Raw genomic sequence first — 13,937 nt, 5'->3', positions numbered from 1 at the left:
GATGGGAAAATGGTGTTTATGGAAAATTGGTCACCCACAGGCACTTGAGGGGTGGTGTGGTTCTCTGGTCCCGCAAATGCATAATGCACATGCAGGCCCGCCGCAGTCAAGCAGCCGTCCGTCACGCAATCTTTGATTTGCTGTGTGAAGTGTGTGTGGTTTTCGATTGTATTTTACAGAAGTCTTACCATTGGTTACTGATTTTTTGCTGCAAGCTAACGGATATTTTGTCTAGTGAACTGGGTCCGAGAGTGAACTGAATCGTTTCGGTCGATGCTAAAGCTCCAATCCACAGGATTATTCACCTAATTCCGGGATCTTTGGGTCAGCTTTAGCTCTAGACATTTGGCCATCGGAAGATGTACCGGACAGGATGTCCTGACCATCGTATCGCGATGAAACGTCACCTAAAAGGCAAACTCGAAGCGACGAACCGCACCAACGCACGATAAGCTACAGAGAAGGAAGCTTGTCGTCCCATAGGAAGCATCAAAGCATGGGATGGTGTTGCAGACCGGGTCATACTAACCGAAAAATCATCACCATTGATCGCTTGCCCGCAGAACTGGCAGCAAAACTTTCACGGTGGGATTTGGGTTAGTTACGGCTGTTCTTCGAGCATTTACCGGCCCCCGCCACAAGGTGGCCCAATCACGCCAACGGAGTTCGCGGCGCTGGCAAGATAAAAGATGCAAGAGCGTGGGCAAGAGAGACAACTTTCAAACGACACAAGACGGCAAAGACGGTTTAGGCATTAAACGGAGCGACCGAGAAGTGGTGGAATAAATGCAAAAGATGCTACTCTACTGCTGCTATCACTTCCCTTCGCTGGGATGAAACCGTTCGCGTGATGATGATGATGATGATGGTTCCCTTGAAGAAAGCAGCTCCAAACGGTTGTGAGCGCGAAAAAATAAAGCTCCCACAACACCACGAGCCATGACACGGGGGGGGGGGGGGGGGGGGGGGAGCTTCGTTTCCTCGTGCACCGACCGGTGTGGCGAAGAAATCAAGATGTGTTTTACATCTCATTTCTTGTGTTTTTCCCCCCCTTTGGCTGCTGGCAACCGCTCCTTCTTCGCATCCACCAAGCCCACAACATTGTAGGTTCACCCGCCGTTCCGTGAACTTGAGCGTGCGGGCTACACCTTTTGCCGGTGGCCCTGTGTTTCCCGCAATCAAACTCCCCGGGCCTTAGATTACGACGCCTAACAAACCAGCAGCCACACCACCCCGGTGCCGTGATTTCGTTTGTTTTATGTCGCGACCGCTCGTTGTATTTTTTCTTTGGTTTCTAGTAGCATTTCAGTGTGTGGTTTTTTTTTATTCTTTTTTATAGCTAGACCGTTTGTGGTCGTTTTGCTGCGGACTTTTGGGGACTGATGGCTTTCGAATGGGGAAGTGCTTGGAGTCGGGTTTGGTGTCCATCTTTTACTGCTTCTTTAAGGTGTCCTTTATTTGGGAAGGTTTTTTTTATCGTTCGCTTGCAGGGCCTCGTTTGCGGTTGTGCTTGATTTGAAATTAGATGACACATACTGACGCACACAAAAAAAAAAAAAAAAATACAAAAAAGTGTAGTCGTCGTCGTTGGCTGTTAAATCTGTGCCGGTGGGTTGCTTCTTTCGTGCTTTAAATTTTACCGCACAGTAAAGTCAGTAAACATTGTCAAACGTTAGAGTGTTTGTTGGTAGTGCTGAAGCGACATTCTATTACTTTGATGCATGGATCAAGACATTGTAGTCAGTGTTTTAAAAAGAAAAAACTAATTCATAGCAAATATCTTGTCAACTGATAGCTGACATGCCATATTAAATGGTTTTTGAAGAATGCTGGACATTTTCTCATATGTTGCTAAATTCGTTCCAAGATTGTTTAACTATTCCCAATTGAATTGTTTCAAAATTGTTGAAAAATGTGGCAAAAATGCTCTGGAAACCAGTTTTTCCCTTAAAAATCCTGGTCACGGCACCACTGTTTGGGTCTTCTCTAGAATATCGTTTATAACGCGTTAGGGACTTTGATGTTTTGCTACTCTCTTTCTTCTTCTTTCTTTATCTTTCTTATTTCCCTATTTCTATAGTTATCTCTCTCCATCTCTCTCTTTCTCTCTCTCTACTTTCTTATTAAGTTATTTATATTTTTAAAACAATTTCTTAAGCGAAGTTCCACTGTTTAAACGCATGTTTTGTAATGAAACAATCTTCCAAGCAAAGGTCCCAACGGGGGATTAAAGTTTCACATTTCTAATTTATTAAGACACATGACATACAATTATTAAAACAAATTACGTGATGTGATAGCGTGAATCGCACTTTTAGTCAGCATGTTCTGATACTAAAGAATGGATTAAAGGATCAATTGAATAAATCAATTAATTAAGGGCCTTCTTATGGATTACAGTCACTAATATCTTCCACAGAAACTCAACTGCAAGTCAGCGAACATATCCTTCTTCCTAGAAGCTGGTTCCAATTATGGCTATGAATCCAGCAGTATGATTTCTAGGACACTTGATTGACTTCTCTCTTCGCTAGCCAGAAAACTCCAGTGAAATAAGCTTCCGCTGAAAAAGCTTGACGGTGCGTTCCTCCAGGTGGATTAAGTTTTACGCTTAATTCCAGCACCTTCCACAAGCAAACGTGAAAGCTATGTACTGAACCAAAAACGAAACAAAAAAACCTCCATGTCCAGGATCGCCCGGCTACGGAAGGTTAATTTGAATGTGCTTCAGCAATTGGTACACGGTGCGATTTAATTTGTTCATCCGTCGTTGTCGTTGGAAGGCAAAAACAAGAGGTTCCTTTTCATTCTGCTAGCTCTTGTGCTGAACCTTTTTCTTCGTAACGCGTAACTCCGTACAAACGCTGCTAGATACTACTGTGTATCTGCAACCGATCCAGAGAGTTATGGTGTACCGTACGCAGAAAGCAAGACACAGATAAAAAAAAACCCAGATCGGGAGCTAGAAATACAAACCCCCAGGCGGGAAGCTTTTCGGGTGGGGCATTTGGATGCGTAACGCCCGGACGACCCACTTCAAACAGAGCAGAGCGACTCAACAGCGTGTCCTGGCGGCAAACCGTCCGTGTGTGCGCAAAAATACGCCAAACGATTCGTAACGAGCCGATGGGCCAATGGGTTTGCTTGTTTTCGTTTTCGCTTCCTCGTTTTGCTTGCCCAGCTGTAGACGGCAATACGCCTAAAAAAAGACGGGTCCACTCCGAATCTGAAAGAACCATTCCGAGCCGGGTCTATTAGTTCTTGGATCGTACACAAACATGACCGAACGGCTGTTGTTGGCGGAGGAGCGAAGAGGGTAGGGGAGGCTCGGGGTCAGTCCCATTCCGACGGGGAGATGATGCGTGTGCGTGCAGTCCATTAATCATTCATTCATCCATTCCATTCTGGCCGGGGTGGGTTTTTTTGTTGTTGCCCCAACCAACCGATGCAATCGTTGTTGCCTTAACCTCGAGGGGAGCGGGGGGATTTTGTGGGGCGAAAGGAAGGACACACATTCGCTTGCACAAGTCAAGAAGTGGCCAGAAGTGGTAGCAGCAAACTTGATGTAAGTGAGTGACACCTCGCCCGCTTCCTATCCTCGCTCTCTCGCTCTTTCTCTCTCTAGACAAAGTTGCCCACAGGGCGTCGAGGCCACTCTTTGCGTTATCGATCGAACCGTGATAGTGTGGCTGCTTGATGACTTTTTCTGTACTTATATATATGTGTGTGTGTGTGTGTGTAATGATGTTGTTCGTGGCATATTAGTGTGGTACGGAGCTGGTGTAATGGCCGTCGTGGCGTCCATCAGGTCCGTCCAATCCCGGGCCCGAAACGACATCAATAATCGATTATTCCTGCACAAGGGCGGGATAAGCTGGTCAAGCGGGAACTTTTCCTACCTCCCCATCACGCGTCCCAGTGAGATGAGGTGTTGGAAAGTTTTCGCGTCGCTCCGAAAGTTTTGCTCCAACATGCTCGAACCCATGGGCCACGCAGGAAATGGTTCGGATCCTCCGGTCCGGTTTGGTGTCTTTTTAGTGGCTCGCTGCTTAAGCAGTGTTTAGCACCAGCTCCAGACACATTGCAGGAAGGAAGCAGCACTTGTGGGATGTTTTCTTGGGAGAGTGGCCTTTCCTCCTTTCCTCACTGGTCACCGTGCTCATTACATCCTGCAGCGCTCTGTACATTCTGTACGTTCTGCACGAAAGCGACGATGATGATGAGGATGATGATGAACATCAACCACTACATCAACTCAGAAGTGTGCGAGAGGCGTGCGAGCGAGCTCAAAAAATGGATAGCATAACCGGAGGTGTTGCGGAATGTGTAAACTTTTCAACTGCCAGGGCCTGATGGACGACGTGCACTACCGTCCGTTGGGGGAGGGAAACATTTGCTTTTGTCAAGTGAAAAGAGAAATGATGGCGCAAACACCGGGTTTGATGGATGTGCTCGTGGAGCCCGAGTCCTTGCCCCGGATAGCGCTGTCCGTCGTCGATCGAACCAACCAGTACCAGTGTGGTGGCTTATCCTTGGAAAGTCCCATTCCTTTTTTGAAGCACACACTTCAAGCAGCCGGTGCTGCTGCTGCTTCATTACGAGCCTGCTGATTAAATGTGCTTTAATGTTGCTCAAGCGCCTCGCTTCGATCAAAAATTATGTCTCTCTTTTTTTAATTACGCCCCACTGTGTTACGTGTCCCCTGTCTGGGGTTTTTCTCGGCACAAAAACAAGTGCGTTTCGCGCGAAATTGTTTGGAAATGTTGTTGTGCACACTCCCTGCAGCGTTCCCTTTTTTTAATGGTGGGCGCGCGGTTTGAGTTTAATTTTGTTAAAACACTTCAACAGCACCCTTTTCCATAGAGCGAATGCTTCCGTTCTTTCCTTCTCTATCTCTCTCTTCTCTCTTCTATGGGTATGTTTGTGTGTGTGTGTGGAACAAATTGCGTTGAAAAACGATCACACTAATAATAATCACCCCGGGGGCGATGCTCGTGGAAACACAGCACGGCGAAACGGCGAAACGACCGAACCTGGGCGATAGCTGGGCGAGCTGGGTGGGAACAGTTAATGGTTTTTCGTACCCCCCGCTACGGTGAGGATCGATTTTTCAACACCCGGGAAACGGATTCCATCCGGCCGCCTGCCAGTCCTTTCCCCTTTTCCGCACACATATCTTGGGTCTTGGTCTTGGGCATCCTTTTTTTTTTCTTGCGACCGTGCGGTCAGTACCACTGCCGCTCGAAAACGGCAACGGGTGGTTAAGGATGTTGTTGTTGTTGTTGTTTCCCTCCACCCCTTTCTTTCCGTCCCTGCCGTTCCGCTCATGCAAGACGCACGCGAGGCACGCGGTCCACGACAGATGCACTCAAGTGGTCTCGGCAACGTTCATCTGTCATCTGTGGTCGGTGTCCTTGAGTTTAGTCAGTCCACCGAAAATTCACTCAACTAATCGAATGCACCTTATCGAGGAGATCGAGGGAGAGGGACGACACAACTCAAGAGGCTTTCCATCGAATTTTCCTTTTGGGCAAAAATAGCAAAACCAAAAAAATGTTAACAGCTTCCAAAGTTTTCCCTTCCACCATCGAACATCTAAACTGTGCTGGATGTACACACACACACACATATAGTAAAAAAAACAGTTGAACCTCTCAACGCTCTTCCCCTTCTGTGCTAACGATGGTCCATTTTGAAGTTCATACATCGATCATTAGCGAGAAGCCGTCCACTCGACTGGCTGGGTCGGGATTTTTGGGCCATTTTTCTTCCTTCCCGAACGCTCCCGACCACCCTACGCGGGCGTGTGTGTGTTTGGTGGCTTGCAGTTCCCTGCTACGGTCATTTTGTGCTGGTCAGGGGTTGACAACAGCAAACAAAGCTAGTGAGCGACCGATAGTTTTGCGGATGGTTGTATTCCGAGGGTGACTTTTTAGGTTGTAAACGTCTATAGGGGGAAATCGAGAAGATTAGATAAGGATATTACATGTATTATGTTATATTTGGTGCCTCAAATTTTTGAACAAGGATGATAGATAGTTGGTTATCAGATATCTTGCCAGAGTAACACAGACAAACTGAAGCGAGACTATTTGAAAAAAAGGCTCTGACAAACAGGTGACGATGTGCTATTTCTCGAATTTATTTGCAAGAATATTGCAATATAGAGAAACTGAGTCATACATAGAACGATACTGTCAAACTATTTTTATAGAGATAATATAAGCGTTTTCCTCATTATATCATATTCATATCAAATATTGCAATATTGTTTAACTTTTTCCATAATCAAATGACTATTACCTATTTAAAATTTTGAAATTTATCTAGAATCAGGAAGAGAAATAACCAAGAGACTTTCCATGTTATCTGTTCTTGCTAAAATAGCTGTGCTTTAGAAGTTTTAGTCCACTAAACTTTAATTTGGTATGAAGTATTGTCACCATCAAATAATTTAATTTCATAATTTCAACCATCAAATGTCAAACTTATTGTTAAAATATTGCTTTAAGTGTAAAAAATCTCACCGAAAGTACACTTAGTTTACGGAGTTCTCGTTAAATTCGGATCCTGTTTTTCGTCGTCTCCAATATTTGACAGTTCTTGTACCAAATTTTATTGTTTTGGCATATCGGAATAGATTAATAAGCACAATAAACCACAATGTTGGAAAAATATGCTAAAAATCTAATTGAAAAAAAGCACCAATTTTTATGACAATAACCCGAAAGTTTTAGGTATTTGGACCTTAAAACAAGAGATTAGCTTGCCACGGACATATACAGGATATTAATGGCTTATGCCTTACAGACAGATCAACTACATATCTCTGGAAAAAAATGTCTAAAGAACACGATAAACAAACGATAATGGTAATTTCCATCCCATCTTCTCATCGTCCATCTCCGTCTAATCGCGTGCCGACCACTGGCTAGCGCTAGATGCTCCAGAACTAGATCAACTAGCCCCAGGGCCACACCGGCGGGCGGAAGCACCGAATTAAGCAAACCGAGCCGAAACCGAAGGCTGCATGCGGCCCCCGGGGGCCCCGTGAAGAAAGCAAAACATCGTGATAAACCCGATGATTAATTCTTGTTTATGAATATTAGTCAATTAATTCAATTTGGACCCGAAGCATTCCGTTTCCGGGCGCCCTAGCCTTGTTGGGGTGGAGATGAACCCCAACAACAACAACAACAACAACAACAACAAAAAACCCCGAGCTCCAGTGGGAAACGAATTCGAAAGATGTGGTCCAGTTTTATCAGCTTGTCTATTTTTGCCCCGTAGGCTGTTTCTCTGTTTGTGTCCCGACTTTGTTCCCATCTTTCTCCTTCCCGAAAAGGTACTCTTCGCCGCCTTCTCGCAGACCCCCAAAATAAAACGCACCGTCAGGCCGTCAGTGTGCTGAGCAATAGAAGAAGTAGAGACGAGTGTGCGAGGTGTCCACTGGTGATGGTGGTGGCAAAAATCGTGACGTGAAGTGACGCGACCATCTAATGAAGATGTATGCAATATTTATGAAGCATTCGTGATGTTTCCCTCTCTCGCTTGCTACACACATTTTTTTTATTTATTTTTACCGCCGTTTGTTATCCGAAACGCGGGAGGTGTTGCGCGCTCTGCGTTTGTTGTCGTTTCCCGCATTACTAGCTCATATTTCTCGGCCCGTGTGGCTTTAAAGGTGTTTAAAAGGCGAATTTACGAGCTTGAAGACTCCTCGGCATGGTTAAGAAGCTTACGATGATAATGGAAATGGACGCAGCACGTACGGTTTTGACACGGTTGTGATCTGTTTCTTACATGCTGGGGGCTTTTGTGTGTTTCAGTGTTTATTGTGGCGAAAGCGAGAAAAAGGTAAAACAATGCAATCATATTTCATTCCATCTCTCCCCCACTTGCCATGCAGCAGATGTGTTGAGGGGCATTAATTGAAATTGATAACTATTTTATTCAAAACCATCCAAAAACCACCACTCAAGGAGCGGGGGCCTTACGGGAATGAGGCTAACCTGGGAAAGGTTTAGAAAAATGAGCACAATTTTGTAACGCAATAACAACAAAACAGACAATTTCTCTGAACCGCAGTGCGAACATTTATCAAACTGGCCAATCCTTAAAAATATAACTCTCATGTAAGCCCCACGAGCCACAACTTCAAACCGATTGATCTTTTCCCTTCTCGATCACAATACGTCGAGCGGTTCGATCGTTGCCACACTTCAAGCGCATCCAACTGACTGCTTATGTCATTTTGAGCCGTTCGACACACAACCCGTGCTAGGGTGAGGAGGGCTGAAGGGCTTTCTTTTTTTACCCAATTTTACCCCCGTGCAAGCATATTTATGACCCACAGCCACCGCGACGCGCAGACCACCAAGCACCCAAGGTTGTGTGGCTGAGGTCGGCACGAAATTTGGTGGCCTTTTTTTGTGCGTCTCGAAGTGGTGGTCCTTAAACAATCAGCTGTCCCGGATTCGATCCGGTGACGCCGGTTGTGCGGTGTGCACTCGACCGGGTCCTTCCTCTCGCACATATGTCATAGATAAAGGTATCAGCAATTAATAGGAAGGGGAAAAAGACAGGCGAAACATACAAAACCATCGCGCTACAGCATTAAAAGCAAGAGGACCGCGCGCCGAGCCGCCATCGAAACCGGTAGATTTGTCGATAAGAGCGACCCGAAAGAGCGAGTCCAAATTAAACGGGACCTATTTTTGTGGCGTGCCTCTGCTTGGGTCAGGGAAGGGAAGGTTGGCAAAAGCAAAGCGGCGGAGGGAAATTTCCACAACTTAACAACAAAGTTTAACATTTCCGGCTAAGGGGGAGCGTTGAGCGTGCAATCGGGGGTAACGCCTGAGTCTCGTTAAGAGTGAAAGAAAAAGAAAGTAAAAAATGCACACACACGCATGCAGCCAAACAGTACACGAAAAGACCGAGACGATATTAATGCAGCTTGGGCTTTTAAAATTTCGATGAAAGGGGCGCTTGAGTTGATTGTTGTTGTTGTTGTTGTTTTTCTCCCGTTCGACTCGGCGTTCGACAAATTGGAACAGTCCGCTGCATTTGAACAGGGGCGCAATGTGGCCGGCACTGCTGATTAAGATGTGTTCAACTGCAACCGTGACACACATGCCGCTGTTGTTGATTTTGTTGTTAGTGCATTTAATTTTTGGGAGGGTAGAGCGCGAAGAAAGCGAGTGTGAGAGTGCCGAGCTGGGGGCACTGTGGACAGTGTGCCCGCGCCCCGATTAGATTAGTGCGGTCGTAAACGATGTAACCGGATCGGGTGGAACGGGGGTTTGGGTTCCGTTTTGTCCAGGCTCGGTTTGTCTTAATTGTGTTAATCGCGTTGATGAAAACATTGTCGCTGGTGGTGGCGGTGGTGTTAGGTGATCAATGTTTGGAGCGGTAACGTTTTCACTGCAAAACGGGGCTTTTTTTATCGCTCACTTTCTCACCAGCTGGATTGGTGGAGGGAGACAGTGTGAGTGTATAGAAAGAGATGTTGCTCGAAACGTGGCCAGGATATGTTTCAGTGGTTTTAAATTGTTTAACAGTGCCAGGTATAACGTAACAATATTTTCAATTTCAAGTTCTGCTAGACAAAATAAGTCAACTCTTTCCCTCAAACAAGAGCAAAAGCGTGGTCTTCCACGATTATGTTTATCATACCATATTGGTTAATTAGTTGTTCGTCTATTCATATTCATATTCATATATAGGGCCGGTCTGGTGGTACAGACGTCAACTCGTACGACTTAACAACATGCCCGTCTTAGGTTCCAGCCCCGAATAGACCGTGGCCCCACCATACGTAGGGCTGACTATCCTCCTATGATAACAATAAGTCACTGAAAGCCAAGCTCACTTCACTAGAGGGTACTGGCAGGTCCTTGACCGACAGCGGTTGTTGTGTCAAAGAAGAAGAAGTTCATATTTATTTTTCTACCTTTTGGTTACACAAATACTTAAATAATACTTATTACCTACGTTCCTAACCTTGTAAAAATTAACACAAATTATCAAAATGTTTCTAAAATTAAGGCAGTTCGGGATTATGGAGTGTTCTGATTCGGGATCGGAAAGAGGATAAGGGAAGGTTGAAATCAAACATAGAGTATAGACAGTTAAATCGACGAATTGAACGAAGGAGGGATTCATTACGGCCCACTGCAGTTCGACGGGACAGGACCACTAAGGGAGGGTGGTTACGAAGAACACAGTTAGGGGCGTAGAAAGGGATAGAGGTAAGAAGGGATGGAGAATTAATATTACCAAGGAGTAATGTGGCAATAAAGGAGGATTGGGCATGGGAACGGCGGTTTTCCAATAGCTCCAGGCCACGCTGCCGATACCTGTGGTCGTGTCATGGGGAGGCATGGGCAAGGACAATCCACCCAGGATTTTGCATATAGCAAACCTGGTGAACGATCGCTGAACCCGCTCGATACGTTCCACGTGGGTCCGAGCTGTAGGGGACCAGACTACTGAGCAATACTCCAAAATCGACCTGACCAGAGAGCAGAGCAGAGAGTCTTCAGGCATATAGGGTCGGAGAAATCGCTAGCAATTTTCTTTAGAAGACCCAATGCTTTCCGCGCTTGATTGACAACTGAGTCAATGTGGTGGCTGAAGGTGAGACCCCTGTCAAGCCAGACACCGGGGTCTTTTACGACACAAACACGATTGACTTGCACAGAATTTAGAACGTACGAGTGAGTGATTGGAGACTGCGAACGACTAAACGAAATGACGTTACACTTATAAAGGCAAAATGTGAGGGAATTACTAGACCACCAAGAGGAAAAACGATCAAGAATATTTTGTAGGGAAATACAATCACTAGGAGACGAAACTGGTCTATTTAGCCGTTATTGCTGTGTTACTCGTGTTTTATTTTCTGAAGGAGTAATTATTATTTTTAAATGTTTTATTTTTCAAGAATTTTGAAGTAAGAAAAGCTTTCAAACAAATAGCATATTTGAAGCATTTATTCCTCATGCTACTACACAATATACTGATTACCTTTTGCAATTAATCAACAAACCTATTTTTTCATTACGATTGAGAAAAGACTTCAAGGGTTGGCTGAGTTTAATACTAGGCAAACGATGATGCGAAAGCTGTGCCTTTCATATCGTTTCAAAATTGTCCCTTTTTCTCAATGAATTAAAATGATTATGGCTTTCAAAAATCATTTTAAAAAACTCGCTGAATTAAAAAGCAGTTTTTAGTAAAATTTGATCATTTTTTAACATACGTCTGAGTTGATGGAAATTGGTTTTAAAGAGAATAAAACGGTGTAAACCAGATCGAAGCTCTTGTAAACAGTTTAGTAAAGCAACGAAAGCAATTTATCGATAACTTGTAAATAATACTTTGATTTTTTTTTATTTGTGATAGATAAAATGATAAATTACAATCTAGTTCAAATGAATCAAACTCCGACAAGTATTATTCAACGGATATTGAACAAATGATATAAACCACATCTCATTACGCGCAGAGCTTTGTGCAGAAAAACAAAGCTGCGTATAGTTTCATACAAAAAAAAACGTATTTGATACGTCAATCAAAGCTTCGGAAATCGTTTACTAATGCGCTACGGAGTACGCTGCAAAGCATTGCGTTGGATTTAATGCGTATTTTTAGCTGCTTGTATGCCAAATTAATTATTGGAATTACTTTCGGCAGAATTCATCAAAGCACAGTCATAAAAGCTACGCGTGTGATGCGGATTTATCAAGATCGTACACCCACCACCGCGAACTGCATCGGCATGTAACTAGTTACAACTCAGTTGCAAATGCATTGCCTACAACTTCAAAGCGCAATATGTGCACTAATTATTCACCAGCAGCAAAGGGGGGTTGACATACAGCCATCGTTGCGTTTGATCGGCTGTCAGTAATGAGATGAACGTTAATAGAATTACCCCATTTCAGGTAATGGATTTTGGTGGTTTATTTTTTTTTTTACGGAAGCAACGTTTCGGGGAGGGAAGCATTTTTGGGACACATTTTTCCCCGCCCATTGACTTTCCGAATCCTTCACAAGGCTTAATTAATTGCAACCAGTCAAAGCATTGGATGCTGGTGCGGTGATTGTTGTAGGTGAAACACTGACAGGATTCCCATTGAAGGTTCCATTGTTGCCTGCTCTCACAACAAACCGGTAGCGCTTGCAAGAAACATTCATTACAAAATGGTGCATTTTACGCAGAAATCAGAACCCGGCCGAAGTGCAAAATGCATTCGAAAATAGCTCGAGAACTAACACACATATATCCTGCACTGTTTCACTAAACAAAAGCCGGCTCGGTAGGGTATCGATAGGCATTTGCCAACCCACGCCCCCGTATTCTCAACCGTTCTGTTGTTTGGGGCAGTGATTTTCCAATGAAAGAGGTCGTATTGTGATGGACCAATCCATTCAGCAAATGACACCCGATAATTGAAGTTCCCGTGTCCGTTATTGGGAACAACCTCGAACGGTGTTAGGGAAAGAGAAGGGAACTTTCTCCCACATCCCCCGGGCGACGGTGGCGACACAAAAGGACGCTATTCTGTTCCGGGGGCCATGTGTTGTTTTGCTGTGTTTCGAGTCCATTTTCATTATTACAAGTCGCGTACCCTGTGGGCCGGTTGTTTTACCCCATCCCCCTACTAAGTAACTGACCACCTCACCACCCACCACTTGCTCCGCAAAGATGGCTTGCTTCCAAATTGCTCTATTCCCAGCTTGCCATTTATCAATTCATTATCCCCGGGTTCGCTGCGCCTGGAGGGACTCATTTAGCGCGGCGCAGGAAACTGTGCTTGTGACGCAGTCGGGGGAGGAGAATAAAAAAAAACAACAACAATGTATGCCCGCCCACTCACAAGGTTGGAAAAGCGAAAACCGTGACTACAAAACGGTTGTTGGTGTACACAAAAAAGCACCATTCGGATGAATTTGTGTTTTGGTCCTTCGAACCGGATCGCCCGTAACCATGGCGACGGTGAAGCACATGCAGTACAGTGAGTAGCTCAAAAGTAACACAAACACACTGCTGGGACGCACACTTAAATGTGTGTACGTGTATGTGTTACATTTTATTTTTAAGCTCTTACGCATGATTTCAACTTCAAGGGGAGTATCAGCACCAAAAGCAAACAAAAAAGCGCCGCTCCGTGGGAGGCGCATTAATTTTTAACCAACTATGCACCGTCCTCCCACCACAGCACCGTTGCACCGCTTTTGGGCGGGTGGAAGGGGTGGAAAGCTTTTAATTTTAAATAATTAATATTTTTCGATAAATACTTGGCGTTCCTCACATCGCTGCACCCGCATCCGCCACTGGAAAACCGTTCCCTCCCTTTCATTGATGGCTACCGCTCGGACAGGTGGCCACTTCACATACACACAAAAAATGCCGTAATAAAATGTTGATCCATATCCTTCCTGGCCGCGCTTGCCGGCGACCGTTCGAGACACGGCCACTTTGTACGGATGTGGACATTTCAGTGTGTGTGTGTAAACCAATGGGCAAAAAGATGCTTCATGGGAGGCAAACCGGAACAGGAACAGGTGGAATTTTCTCTATACCTTTTCCTGCAAACCAACCGGAAGGGCCGGTGGGTAAGGGGAGTGATTTCCATTTTTTGTCCATCCGAGTGTCGAGTTTTCCATATTCCGACAGGGCGCTTGACTGATGGGTTTCTCCTCCCCTTTCCTCCCTTTTTGGCCACTTTTCCATCGCAACTCCCTACCGCTTTTTCCCATTTTCGAGTGGTCTATCAATTCATCCATCAATTACCATACCAAACCCCGCACTTCCATCGCCTTCTTCCACTCATCGGTCCATCCCTACGGGTTGGGCAGTTATGATTGCTGCGTGCCGCGCGTTTCGACCCATCCCCAACCCAGCCCTTCCAGTCAACGCGCACATCAAC

At 45.1% G+C, this 13,937-nt stretch overlaps 1 protein-coding gene across 3 annotated transcripts in view; it reads right to left on the bottom strand.

Annotated features, from left to right (window-relative positions):
- LOC120956616 (40S ribosomal protein S21) overlaps window positions 1–13,937 on the bottom strand; it is a 489,791-nt gene that overhangs the window by 380,579 nt on the left and 95,275 nt on the right. The window lies entirely within an intron of this gene.

The sequence above is a fragment of the Anopheles coluzzii genome, chromosome 3 (assembly GCF_943734685.1).
Source record: "Anopheles coluzzii chromosome 3, AcolN3, whole genome shotgun sequence".
In the NCBI taxonomy this organism is placed as follows: domain Eukaryota; kingdom Metazoa; phylum Arthropoda; class Insecta; order Diptera; family Culicidae; genus Anopheles; species Anopheles coluzzii.
This window is presented reverse-complemented; position numbering and strand designations above follow the sequence as displayed.